Source organism: Balaenoptera ricei, chromosome X (assembly GCF_028023285.1).
Source record: "Balaenoptera ricei isolate mBalRic1 chromosome X, mBalRic1.hap2, whole genome shotgun sequence".
NCBI classification, from domain to species: domain Eukaryota; kingdom Metazoa; phylum Chordata; class Mammalia; order Artiodactyla; family Balaenopteridae; genus Balaenoptera; species Balaenoptera ricei.
In genome coordinates, this window is record NC_082660.1 from 3,811,820 (window position 1) to 3,827,395 (window position 15,576).

The window sequence follows — 15,576 nt, forward strand, 5'->3', positions numbered from 1 at the left end:
TCTCAAGGCTGGGGAAAACCAAAAACCTAAAATTTCCCACAGATCACCCAGGACCAGGATCAGTTCCTGTTCCAACCATCCATCCTGGAAAACCTCACAAAGCTTGCATGGGATATTGGATAAGATGCTCGTTAAGGGATAATTAGCTTCCACCTGATAACCAGTCTGGTCCAGTCTAACAAATATTAACAGCAAGATGTAAAAAAGTCAAGCTGTGTCCACATGATTTAAGTGTGTCCCAGAACAAATGTCAAAGATATCTATAAGAATACAAAAATATCCAGCATCCAACAAGGTCAAATGCACAATGTCCAGCATTGCATCAAAAATACTGCATAAGATACAATCATGTATAGAAACCAATTGTGTTTCTATACACTGGCTAAAAGAATCAAATCCAAAACACTCTTTATCAAAAAACGAATACCTTTGACCGTGGCATCAAAAATACAGAATATGTAGGGGCAAATCGAACAAAATATTTTAAAGTCCTGTACACTGTCAACCAAAAAACATATTCCTGAGAAATATACAGTGTTAAGAGTCAGAAAAATCAGTATTGTTAAGATGTCAACTATCTTCAGACTGATCTATACGTTCAATTAAATGTCAATCAAGTCCCCAGCAGGCTTCTGGGTAGAAAATGACAAGCTGAATTTGAGATGCATATGGAAATGCTAAGGATGTAGCCTGATCACAATGACTTTGAAAAAAAAGAATGAAGTTGGAGAACACACATTACACATATTACATTATTTTAAAGCTACCATAATCAAGATGGTATGCTATCACCAACAACATAGACAAATAAACCAGTGGAACAGAATACAGTGTCCAGAAATACACACACATACGAACAACTGATTTCTGAAAAATTGTTCAAAGGTAATTCAGCAGAGAAAGGATAGTTTTTTAAACAAATAATACTGGAGCAGATATCCATATGCCAATCCCACCCCCCCGCCCAAAAAAACACCTGAGTATATACCTTGCATTAAAAAATTAACTCAAAATGAACCATAGCTTGAATTTAAATTTGGATTTAAAACCTAAATCTATATAAGAGAAAGAAATGTGACCTAGGGTTAGCCAATGATTTCTTAGATATGACACCCAAATCACAATCCATAAAAAAATTATAAACAGAACTTAAAAATTAATAGTACCTGCTCCTCAAAAGACACTGTTAAGAGAATCACAGTACAGCTTGGCCTGGCGCCCTCAAGGTGTGGCTTTTTAGAGTCTGAGCTCTGGGTCAGCCATGTGGCTGACAGGGTCTTGGTGCTCCAGCAGGGTGTCAGGCTTGTGTCTCTGAGGTGGGAGAGCCGAGTTCAGGACATTGGTCCACCAGAGACCTCCTGGCTCCACGTAATATCAAATGGCGAAAGCTCTACCAGAGATCTCCATCTCAACGTTAAGACCCAGCTCCACTCAACAACCAGCAAGCTCCAGTGCTGGACACCCTATGCCAAACAACTAGCAAGACAGGAACACAACCCCACCCATTAGCAGAGAGGCTGCCTAGAATCATGATAAGGTCACAGACACCCCAAAACACACCACCAGATGTGGACGTGCCCACCAGAAAGACAAGATCCAGCCTCATCCACCAGAACACAGGAAACAGTCCCTTCTACCAGGAAGCCTACACAACCTACTGAACCAACCTTACCCACTGGGGGCAGACACCAAAAACAATGGGAATTACGAACCTGCAGCCTGCGAAAAGGAGACTTCAAACACAGTAAGTTAAGCAAAATGAGAAGACAGAGAAACACACAGCAGATGAAGGAGCAAGGTAAAAACCCACTGGACCAAACAAATGAAGAGGAAATAGGCAGTCTACCTGAAAAAGAATTCAGAGTAATGATAGTAAAGATGATCCAAAAACTTGGAAATAGAATGGAGAAAATACAAGAAACGTTTAACAAGGACTTAGAAGAACTAATGAGTAAACAAACAATGATGAACAACACAATAAATGAAATTAAAAATTCTCTAGAAGGAATCAATAGCAGAATAACTGAGGCAGAAGAACGGATAAGTGACTTGGAAGATAAAGTACTGGAAATAACTACCACAGAGCAGAATAAAGAAAAAAGAATGAAAAGAATTGAGGACAGTCTCAGAGACCTCTGGAACAACATTAAATGCACCAACATTCGAATTGTAGGGGTCCCAGAAGAAGAAGAGAAAAAGAAAGGGACGGAGAAAATATTTGAAGAGATTATAGTTGAAAACTTCCCTAATATGGGAAAGGAAATAGTCAAGTTCAGGAAGCGCAGAGAGCCTCATACAGGATAAACCCAAGGAGAAACACGCCAAGACACATATTAATCAAACTATCAAAAATTAAATACAAAGAAAAATATTAAAAGCAGCAAGGGAAAAACAACAAATAACATACAAGGGAATCCCCATAAGGTTAACAGCTTATCTTTCAGCAGAAACTCTGCAAGCCAGAAGGGAGTGGCGAGAAATATTTAAAGTGATGAAAGGGAAAAACCTACAACCAAGACTACTCTACGCAGCAAGGATCTGATTCAGATTTGATGGAGAAATTAAAACCTTTACAGACAAGCAAAAGCTAAGAGAATTCAGAACCACCAAACCAGCTTTACAACAAATGCTAAAGGAACTTCTCTAGGCAGGAAACACAAGAGAAGGAAAAGACCTACAATAACAAACCCAAAACAATTAAGAAAATGGTAATAGGAACATACGTATCGATAATTACCTTACATGTAGATGGATTAAATGCTCCAACCAAAAGACACAGACTGGCTGAATGGATACAAAAACAAGACCTGTATATATGCTGTCTACAGGAGACCCACTTCAGACGTAGGGACACATACAGACTGAAAGTGATGGGATGGAAAAAGATATTCCATGCAAATGGAAATCAAAAGAAAGCTGGAGCAGCAATTCTCGTATCAGACAAAATAGACTTTAAAATAAAGACTATTACAAGAGACAAAGAAGGACACTACATAATGATCAAGGGATCAATCCAAGAAGAAGATATAACAATTGTAAATATTTATGCACCCAACACAGGAGCACCTCAATAAATAAGGCAAATGCTAACAGCCATAAAAGGGGAAATCGACAGTAACACAATCATAGTAGGGGACTTTAATACCCCACTTTCACCAATGGACAGATCATCCAAAATAAAAATAAATAAGGAAACACAAGCTTTAAATGATACATTAAATTAGATGGACTTAATTGATATTTATAGGACATTCCATCCAAAAACAACAGAATACACTTTCTTCTCAAGTGCTCATGGAACATTCTCCAGGATAGATCATATCTTGGGTCACAAATCAAGCCTTGGTAAATTTAAGAAAAGTGAAATCGTATCGAGTATCTTTTCCGACTACAGCGCTATGAGACTAGATATCAATTACAGGAAAAAACCTGTAAAAAATACCAAAAAAATGGAGGCTAAAAAATACATTACTAAATAAGCAAGAGATCACTGAAGAAATCAAAGAGGAAATAAAAAAATACCTAGAGACAAATGACAATGAAAATACAAAAACCCAAAACCTATGGGATGCAGCAAAAGCAGTTCTTAGAGGGAAGTTTATAGCAATACAATCCTACCTCAAGAAACAAGAAAAATCTGAAATAAACAACCTAACCTTACATCTAAAGCAATTAGAGAAAGAAAAACAAAAATACCCCAAAGTCAGCAGAAGGAAAGAAATCATAAAGATCAGAACAGAAATAAATGAAAAAGAAATGAAGGAAATGATAGCAAAGATCAATAAAACTAAAAGCTGATTCTTTGAGAAGATAAAAAACATTGATAAACCATTAGCCAGACTCATCAAGAAAAAATGGGAGAAGACTCAAATCAATAGAATTAGAAATGAAAAAGGAGAAGTAAAAACTGACACTGCAGAAATACAAAGGATTATGAGAGATTACTACAAGCAACTCTATGCCAATAAAATGGACAACCTGGAAGAAATGGACAAATTCTTAGAAAAGCACAACCTTCCGAGATTGAACCAGGAAGAAACAGAAAATATAAACAGACGAATCACAAGCACTGAAATTGAGACTGTGATTAAAAATCTTCCAACAAACAAAAGCCCAGGACCAGATGGCTTCACAGGCGAATTCTATCAAACATTTAGAGAAGAGCTCACACCCATCCTTCTCAAACTCTTCCAAAATATAGCAGAGGGAGGAACACTCCCAAACTCATTCTACGAGGCCACCATCACCCTGATACCAAAACCAGACAAAGATGTCACAAAAAAAGAAAACTACAGGCCAATATCACTGATGAACATAGATGCAGAAATCCTCAAAAAAATACTAGCAAACAGAATCCAACAGCACATTAAAAGGATCATACACCATGATCAAGTGGGGTTTATCCCAGGAATGCAAGGATTCTTCAATATATGCAAACCAATCAATGTGATATACCATATTAACAAATTGAAGGAGAAAAACCATATGATCATCTCAACAGATGCGGAAAAAGCTTTCAACAAAATTCAACACCCATTTATGATAAAAAGCCTCCAGAAAGTAGGCAGAGAGGGAACTTACCTCAACATAATAAAGGCCATATAGGACAAACCAACAGCCAACATCATTCTCAGTGGTGAAAAACTGAAACCATTTCCTCTAAGATCAGGAACAAAACAAGGTTGTCCACTCTCACCACTATTATCCAACATAGTTTTGGAAGTTTTAGCCACAGCAATCAGAGAAGAAAAAGAAATAAAAGGAATCCAAATCGGAAAAGAAGAAGTAAAGCTGTCACTGTTTGCAGATGACATGATACTACACATAGAGAATCCTAAAGATGCTACCAGAAAACTACTAAAGCTAATCAATGAATTTCGCAAAGTAGCATGATACAAAATTAATGCACAGGAATCTCTTGCATTCTTACAAAATAATGATGAAAAATCCAAAAGAGAAATTAAGGAAACACTCCCATTTACCATTGCAACAAAAAGAATAAAATACCTAGGAATAAACCTACCTAAGGAGACAAAAGACCTGTATGCAGAAAACTATAAGACACTGATGAAAGAAATTAAAGATGATACAAACAGATGGAGAGATATACCATGTTCTTGGATTGGAAGAATCAACGTTGTGAAAATGACTATACTACCCAAAGCAATCTACAGATTCAATGCAATCCCCATCAAACTACCAGTGGCATTTTTCACAGAACTAGAACAAAAAATTTCACAATTTGTATGGAGACACAAAAGACCCCGAATAGCCAAAGCAATCTTGAGAAAGAAAAACGAAGCTGGAGGAATCAGGCTCCTGAACTTCAGACTATACTACAAAGCTACAGTAATCAAGACAGTATGGTACTGGCACAAAAACAGAAATATAGATCAATGGAACAGGATAGAAAGCCCAGAAATAAACCCACGCACATATGGTCACCTTATTTTTAATAAAGGAGGCAAGAATATACAATGGAGAAAAGATAGCCTCTTCAATAAGTGGTGCTGGGAAAACTGGACAGCTACATGTAAAGGAATGAAATTAGAACACTCCCTAACACCATACACAAAAATAAACGTAAAATGGATTAAAGACCTAAATGTAAGACCGGACACTATAAAACTCTTAGAGGAAGACACTCTAAGAGGCAGAACACTAGGACATAACTCACAGCAAGATCATTTCTTGACCCACCTCCTAGAGAAATGGAAATAAAAACAAAAATAAACAAATGGGACCTTATGAAACTTAAAAGCTTTTGCACAGTAAAGGAAACCAAAAACAAGACGAAAAGACAACCCTCAGAATGGGAGAAAATATTTGCAAATGAAGCAACTGACAAAGGATTAATCTGCAAAATTTACAAGCTGCTCACGCAGCTCAATATCAAAAAAAACCAAACAACCCAATCCAAAAAATGGGCAGAAGACCTAAATAGAAATTTCTCCAAAGAAGATATTCAGATTGCCAACAAACACATGAAAGAATGCTCAACATCACTAATCTTTAGAGAAATGCAAACCAAAACTACAATGAGGTATCACCTCACACCAGTCAGAATGGCCATCATCAAAAAATCTACAAACAATAAATGCTGGAGAGATTGTGGAGAAAATGGAACCCTCTTGCACTGTTGGTGGGAATGGTAATTGATACAGCCACTATGGAGAACAATATGGATGTTCCTTAAAAAACTAAAAATAGAGCTACCATATGACCCAGCAATCCCACTACTGGGCATTTATCCGGAGGAAACCATAATTCAAGAAGATATATGCAGGGACTTCCCTGATGGTGCAGTGGTTAAGAATCTGCCTGCCAATGCAGGGGACATGGGTTCCATCCCTGGTCCAGGGAGATCCCACATGTCGCAGAGCAACTAAGCCTGTGCACCGCAACTACTGAAGCCCACACGCTCTAGGGCCCATGTGCTACAATTACTGAGCCCGCGTGCTGCAACTACTGAAGCCCGTGCGCCTAGAGCCCAAGCTCTGCAACAAGAGAAGCCACTGAAATGAGAAGCCCACGCACCACAACTAGAGAAAGCCTGCATGCAGCAAAGAAGGCTCAATGCAGCCAAAAAAACCAAACCAAAACAAAAAAAGAAGATACATGTGCCCCAAATGTTCATAGCAGCACTATTTACAATATCCAAGACATGGAAGCAACCTAAATGTCCATCGACAGATAAATGGATAAAGAAGATGTGGTACATATATACAATGGAATACTACTCAACCGTAAAAAGGAATGAAATAATGCTACTTGCAGCAACATGGATGGACCTAGAGATTGTCAGACTAAATGAAGCAACTCAGACAGAGAAAGACAAATATCATATGATATTGCTTATATGTGGAATCTAAAGTATGACACAAATGAACTTATCTACAAAACAGAAATAGACTCACAGACATAGAAAACAAACTTATGGTTACCAAAGGGGAAAGGGCGGGAAGAGTTGGAGGGATAAATTAGGAGTTTGGGATTAGCAGATACACACTACTATGTATAAAACAGGTAAACAAACAAGGTCTTACTGTATAGCACAGGGAACTATACTCAATATCTTGCAATAACCTTTAAGAGAAAAGAATCTGAAAGCGAAAAAATATATATATATAAAACTGAGTCACTTTGCTGTACCCCTGAAACTGACACAATGTTGTAAATCAACTATACTTCAATTAAAAAAAAAGGAAAATGGAAACTGAAAAAAAGCCAAAAAAAGAAATACATATACATAAAATGAATATTTAGTAAACTTATTTTTAAATTTCCTATTACAATATTATATTATTTTTATCACTGAAGTGAACATATACAAACAAACATCTTAAAAAACCACTGGACATGGAAATAAACAAAATATAAACTAAATCCCAGAATGTGTCTTTAAAGAGGCAAACTGCACTTAAAAGAGATGTGGGATTATGAGGAAATGAAGCCAAATAAACCGGATCAATATTCCCCCTGAGAAACACTGATTTTTAAGAAATGACAACCAGAGTGTTTTTCTTGACGACTTTAACAAATGAGCTTAAGTCACACCTGTTCTGGAAGGAGCCATGCAGGTGTGAAAAATTACTCCCACGGCTGATTTTGTGCATGTACATGTTCATTAGGCAGCTACTAATTTCTATACTGCACTGGGAAGAAAGGAAGAGAGGAAGGAAGGAAGGAAGGAAGGAAGGAAGGAAGGAGGGAGGGAAGGAGGGAAGGAGGGAAGGAAGGAAGGAGGGAAGGAAGGAAGGAAGGAAGGAAGGAAGGAAGGAAGGAAGGAAGGAAGAAAAGAAAAGTAATACGGGTTTTCATATTTTGAGGGTGCAGGTCCTCAACTTTGAATTATACGGGCCTTGGAAGCAAAGGCTGATAAATGGTAAGATTAGACAGTGTCTGTGGACGTGTGTGTGTGTGTGTGTGTGTGTGTGTGTGTGTAGGAAGGAGGGGGTGTGGGTGAAGGTGGGAGTTGATTAGGAAAGGTGATAGTGGAGATTCTGCATCTGAGTTGAAAACAGTATCCACAAATTCCATTTTCAAAAAGAAAACCCCTTCTCTTGCTCTTACGTTAGTCTTTATGTTAAGAATCTTTGTCTCTTTGGTTTGGCAGGCAGTCCTCATAAGAGGACGTAAAAATCCCAATGGCTTAGGGATTTTCCTCACAGTTGCCCCATGCCAACCAAAGGCAATAGACAAATCAGGAATAGGGTGACGGAATAGCACAGAACGGAATCCATCATTGTGACACCGTGCCAATTCTGTCCCCGCTCCCTGGGGGACAGCGTCTGGTTCTACAGCTCTAATTTTCACTTCTGCAGCAGATGTATTGGTTATTAGGTAAACACATCACAAATCTATGAGCTCTCTCACACGTCCACCATGATTTCAGCTTTAGGCTCGTGACATGCCCATAATGTGCTGGAAAAGCAGCGTAGACTATGCAGCTCAGGATTCACATTGCTTTCCTAGCCACACAGAGCCTGGTGACTGCAGCTTTGAAACTCCCGTACTTCCTGCTGCCCTAGCTCCCCCACTACCTCCGGCAACAGCTCACGTCCCCGTGGACGCTCCCTGAATATATAAATGTTCCATTAGCGCCGTCTAGTCTAGAGTGGTCCCTGCTTCAAAGACCCGCAGGATTCACTGTCCTCACCTTCAACTCCTCCATCACCCAGCTCAGGCTAGGTTTGTGTTTTACCTGGATGAAATTCATCCACACCTGGAAGGACAGACAATGTCGCTCCTCTCCTCAACCCTCCCAAAATATTTTATCCACCCCAAGTATCTTTAATCGGTTGGCTTTCACATACTGACGTGTAATATTTGGGCATTTTGAGCTTTCTCCTGCATCCAATGACAGTAAAACCCATAATCTAAGTGTGCCATTCTAGGAAGGGGGAAAAAAAAAACATTGGTGGCATGGGATGGAGACAAAATTCCTTCCTCCCACCAGACTAAGGAGTCTGAAGTCTGGTGACATTTTTCAAAAAATAGCAGTTAATAAAGGACTGAGGTGAGGGAGTACAGTAAGTCCCCTACGTACGAACCTTCAAGTTGCGAACTTTCAAAGATCCGAACGTGCCCCTGTGTGCCAGCTGTTGTACTGTACAACTGTAATTTTCAAGGTACTGTACTGTAAGATTTAAAATATTTTCTTTATTTTTTGTGTTTGTATTTTATGTAGTATTTGTGTGAAAAGTATTATAAACCTATTACAGAACAGTACTATATAGCCGAGTGTGTTAGCTGGGTACTTAGGCTACCTTTGTTGGACTTACGAACAAATTGCACTTACAAACGCGCTCTCAGAACAGAACTCATTCGTATGGAGGGGACTTACTGTAGTCATTTACTGAGTCCATGGGTCTTAAGTGTTCCTTAAAATAGTAATATCTCAACAACTGGAACACCTGTACAATAGCCAAGCTGAGCGTTCCAGAAAAACCTAGATTTTTCCTTCCAAAGATTCAGAATGGATTCCACTGGTTTTAAATCTGGTATCCAGTAGAGGGAACATAGCCAAAGCCAATTCATATACTGCCTTCCTTTGGTAAATCCTTTTTTCCACCATGATCTTTAAATCTCCTGAGGAATTTCTTTCCTATCGTTTCTCCCAACATGGCTTCGTAAGTCCTCTGGGTAACATGGATCATGGACCCATTTATCTGACTGACAAACCCTTGTACTTGCGTTAAAAACTCCTGAGCAAATCGCCATAAGGACACAGATGAGTCCCATAGGTAGATGGTAACACGTGGGAAGAAATGATTTATTGTAATAAATGCATGCTGATACGTACAGGTATTTTCTTTTTTCTTTTTTTTTCAATACGGGTATTTTCTAATTATGTACGTCAAAAAATTGTTCTGTATGCTTGCACTTCAAAACAAGAGAAAAGATGCAGGAAAAGATTACTGTGTTCAGGCTACATGATCAACAAGATTAAGCCCAAGGGAAACAAAAATCCACAAGGTATACTATCACAAGGAGCGAATCATTTTCATGCATATACGATGAGGAAAAGTTATACTAAACATATGCATTGCTTACTTACAGTAAAGCTGCATCCCTTCTTACGAGCGAAGTAAATAAATCAATAAAGTATTTTGATACTAGATGCCACCTCAAGTAATTAATTTAGTGAGGTAATCGGATTGACATAATTAGCATACTGAGCTGAATTACTACTTTGTGTGACACCATCCTATCAACTAACAACCAAGGATTGGGAGAAGGCTAATTTTCACATACAGAGGGTAGTAAGTTGGCCCCTGAACTAAGAATAGAGTGCCAGCTGCATCAGACCTTGAGAGAACAGAAATAAAGGAGACAGTATTGACTTACATTGAAAAAAAATCACTAGCTATGTAATATCTCTCAGAGATAAGGGCTCAGGAGCTAACCAACTCATATGAGCAAGAGGAAAATGGCAGAAGGAAACTTACCTGGTGAGTGATTGATTCCCATTTGTTCCTTGAGAGAGTGGAACCGATTTCCAGATTTCTCAGATTTCAGCGTCGCAAAATCCCTCTGGAAAGTTTCTTTAAAATGTAGTTTCTGGTGGCTCAAAAGCCATCATTTTCAGCAATGGTTCTCAGGAACATAAGCAAGTCACGTGGCTCGTGGACAGTATTTTTGAAGACTATTCATAAGAGACAGAGAAAGAGAAAGAATGAAGGAGAAAACGATGGATTGACTCACAGTTGTATTTTAACATTTCATCAATTATAACTAATGAGAACCTGCTATATAGCCCAGGGAACTCTATTCAGTGCTCTGTGGTGACCTAAATGGGAAGGAAATCCAAAAAAAAGAGGGGATATATGGATACGTATAGCTGATACACTTCACTGTACAGCAGAAACTAACACAACATTGTAAAGCAACTATACCCCAATTAAAGAAAAAAGATTATAACACAACTAAATTTTTGGACCAACTGCTTCTCTAAAAAATACTTAACGAAAAAGCTAGTGGATAAAAATTCTGAGTGGTTACTGATCTAATACATGGAAGACATGGTGAATTACATCTATTAGAGCCCCAAAGGGGATTATACCATATGCCCAGAAAATTTCCAACTGACCAGTTAGAATATTAAATAGAAATAAGGTGAAAATTTTTTTAAAGTGGTTTGCTAAACATGTGATGCCATAAATATTTCCATAAGCTATATACTTTTATACAAATGTTTGAAAAACATTTCTTGAAAACAGACTTCATTTTGAGTAATATTATAATAATTGGTAGTATTGGGTAGAACAAGAGGTTCTTTATATAATCAACTGAATGATTTAAGCAAAAGGCAATTCTTAGGGGAACATCGCTGTCTTCTCTCGGAATAATTTTTAATCATTGTTTTCTTCCTAATTTTTGTCTCCTCCCTTACTCCCAAGGAGACAGATCTTGCATAAAGGAAAGGCAGTTAAAATTTGTTTGAAAGACTCTACTGGATGCGTAAGTGAAGAGAAGGTTTCTAGGAAAAATAAATGAGTAGGGTGTGAGGAAAGAAAGGGCGTTTCCGTTTTATTTCATTCTCAAGTGACGCTGACAATAATTCATGAACCACTCAGTCTATCGTCTTTGATCCTGAAGCAGTTTGTTGATTTTTAGATGACTCACACTTATTTGAAATGCATGAAAAATGGCCACTTATCTCTGAAAGATGTCTCCACTTTTTGTGTGTGAAATGTGATACTGTCCCTTGAAAATCAAGTCCATGGAACACACAAATTAAGTTATTTCTGAAATATGAAGTTAGACCCTAGAAACCAATAACCAGGCTATTGACTGCCCCAGCACCATGCCTTATAGAGACTTAATAAATGCCTTCCAGGGTCCACATAATAACACTTTATTGAGTTTTAGGGGTGAAAAAAAGATAGCCACCATTTTTCACTCTGCATTAGGCTGATGAATATGGAAAAAATAAAACATATGATAGGATAATGCCACCACATTTAACTTATCTTGCATGAAAAGGTCATCTTTTGAGCCTTTTTTTTTTTTTTTTTTTGCTAGATTCAAATAAAGTCTCTAGATGTGCAAGATGGATATTTCAAAACTGACTATGAAAAAAAACAAAGGGTACCCTCTCTAAGATAAAGGAAATCTTGCTGTTAGTTCAGTTGTACTCCCATATATATTTTATAAATTGTCGTAATTCTTCAAATATCACCAGAGAGTGGAATTTGAAAAATGCATTATAAAGTAAGTATTTTCACTTTAGAAAAGATGTCGCAATATTTAGAATTATGAATGATTTGCCTTTTAGAAACAGAATTCGTTCTATTTTTTAGAGCTGTACTTTCCAGTGGAACTCTCTGCAGTGATGAAAATGTTCCGTATCTGAGCTGTACAATATGGTAACCACCAGCCATTCCTGATTATAAATGGTCAGTGTCTACATTTATGTCGGAGAATTAGTTTCAAAGAACGAGTTCCATACATGAAATTCCACACATTTCATATAATCACATGCAAATCCAGTTCTTAAAACATCCTTTAAAAGCATCTCTACGCATTTTAATGTGTACTGCAAGAATTATACGTACATACTGGATTATTTCCAGAATTTTATGAACATATGGAGTTTTTCTTTTGCTCTCTTTGGTCATAATTCTGAGGGTTTTGTATCTCATTTCAACCACAGCACTTTTGGACAGAATACGCTCTTTCATGATAAAATATCTGAAGAAAGAGTTTAAGACTCCAATGATACACTATCACTTCTCTTTGATGCCAGACCCAAAACTACAATGTTGCCTGAGATTAAAGAATACATTATTGCTATTATTCTGATTATGATCATTGTGATTTTTTTCTTGTCTTCTAAAGAAAAAATAAATGCATATAAAAATCATAGTGTTCAGTCTCAATATGTAGAACAGCTACTGTGTGTTCCCTCAGCACGTTTCTTTTTTCCCCAGTTTTACTGAGAAATAATTGATATATATATCACCGTAAGTTTAGGGCATATACCATGACGGTTCAAGTTATGTATATTGTCAAGTGATGACCACAGTAGGCTCCGCTAACACAGCTAATATAATAAGCACATCGTTTTTAACACACACGCTCTCTGCCTGGATCTAGAACAGGGTGGGAAAACTTTTTCTTTGTAAAACATCTAAATAATAATTATTTTGGGCTTTGCAGACCATAAGGGCTCTGTTGGAACTACTCAATTCTACTCCTTTAGTTCCCATACAGCCATAGAAATGAATCGTGGCTATTTTCTGATAAAGATTATTTTATAAATTAGTTGTTAGGTTGGACCTGATCCATGGCCATGGTTCACGGACACCTGATTCAACGTATCAAATTCAAGCAAACTCAATGCTTCTGTGTCATTTTCTCATGGCCAGTCTGGAATGTTGACCTCTTATTTTAAGGCATGTATTGAAACACAGGCACGTCCTCTTTCTTACTAATAACTGTTTTCCCCAAACTCAAGCATGGAAGCAGTCAGCAGGCTTGCCGGTCTTGATGGACAAGGTCACCTCGCTTATAACAAAGTTTTTAGGCGTCCGCCAAACTCCTGGAAGACCTCAAAGTTCTCTTTGAACTCTCCAAGGACAATTCTGCAATATTCAACGAGACTGCAGTTAATGTTGCTATAATTATCTGAGAATCTGTCTGACTGGATTTTGAATGGGAGTAACTGCATGAAAACAGCACCTCCGTGTTTAGAAAAGAGAAGAATGGATTTATCTGTCGAAGCCTGAAGGAAATAATGATTCATTTCCGTTGAGCATTTAGAAGACGATAGTAGAAAACCTGCTACAGCCTGCATCTGCTGGCTCTACATAGACTTCAAGCTTAGTGCAGTGCTGAGAGAGAGACAGAGAGACAGAGAGACACAGAGAGAGAGAGACAGAGAGAGAGAGGGAGAAATATTCAAATAACCACGTCTTTATTTTCTGTAGTCTGATGTTTGACATTTGGATTTTGCTGTCCATAAGGGACCGCATCTCCCAGGGCCAGTGACTTCCTAGAGACAGTAACTAGCCCCCAAGTGCATTTTTCAAATACAAACCAATCAGTCTAGGACCCACACCCCAATCTCCTCCTCTATGGGGCTCCCATACTCTGCACCACCATCCCCCCCAGAGCAGGTACCAGACACCCAGGGACAGCCCTCTCTCCCAGATCCCGCTGAAATGACCCAAACTATCCAATCCTAAGCCTGCCTCACCTGTTCCTCGCCGTCATAACCACAGTAAAGGCTCTCTCTCCATGTTTTTCTCCCCTGTCCTCTGCTCCTGACCAGCCCTGGGGCTGTGTGCTGTGCCCCTCCTTCTGGGAGCTGTAGGTAACAAACTAGTTTTTCAATGACAGTCATCTTCTCACTTGTGAGCTTTACAGTACCTCAAATCTTCTGGTTTTTTTGTTTTTTTAAAAAATTTTATTTATTTAGGCCACACCGTTCGCCACATGGGACCTTAGTTCCCCGACCAGAGATTGAACCCAGGTCCCAGCAGTGAGAGTGCCAAGTCCTAACCACTGGACCACCAGGGAATTCCCGCAAATTTTCCATTAATACACTGCATTTCAAAACTATACACAAATTATATATTATGTTATACATTATATTATGTATATTAGGTATATTTATATAACAGATACTATATAGTGTAAATACATACGTGTATTATAAATACATATAAAATACTATTAACATGTGTATATGCATTAATATATATAGTATTTTATATGTATCTATAATACATGTATGTATTTATACTATATAGCATACATATACAATTATATATATTATATATTTATATATAATAGTATATATTTTTAAATATTGGGATAGTGTTTTATTGAAAACCAAAATTTATATATATATAACATATATACACACACACATACTTGTACACATATATATAGGGATAGTCTCTTATTTAAACCAAAATTTAAATGTATATAACATATATATGCACATATATAGGGATAGTATATTATTTAAACCAAAATTTATATATAACATATATATATACATATATGTATAATATATATATAGGGATAGTGTATTATTTAAACCAAAATTTATATATATAACATACACATATACACATAAATTCGTGTGTGTATATATATATGTATATATATATGTGTGTGTGTGTGTGTATATATGTGTATATATGTGTGTGTGTGTGTGTGTATATATATGTATATATATATGTGTGTGTGTGTGTATATATATGTGTATATATATATGTGTGTGTGTGTGTGTATATATATGTGTATATATATATGTGTGTGTGTGTATATATATGTATATATATATGTGTGTGTGTGTATATATATGTATATATATATATGTGTGTGTGTGTGTATATATGTATATATATATGTGTGTGTGTGTATATATATGTATATATATATATGTGTGTGTGTGTGTATATATATATGTATATATATATATGTGTGTGTGTGTATATATATATGTATATATATATATGTGTGTGTGTGTATATATATGTATATATATATGTGTGTGTGTGTGTATATATATATGTATATATATATATTTGTGTGTGTGTATATATATATGTATATATA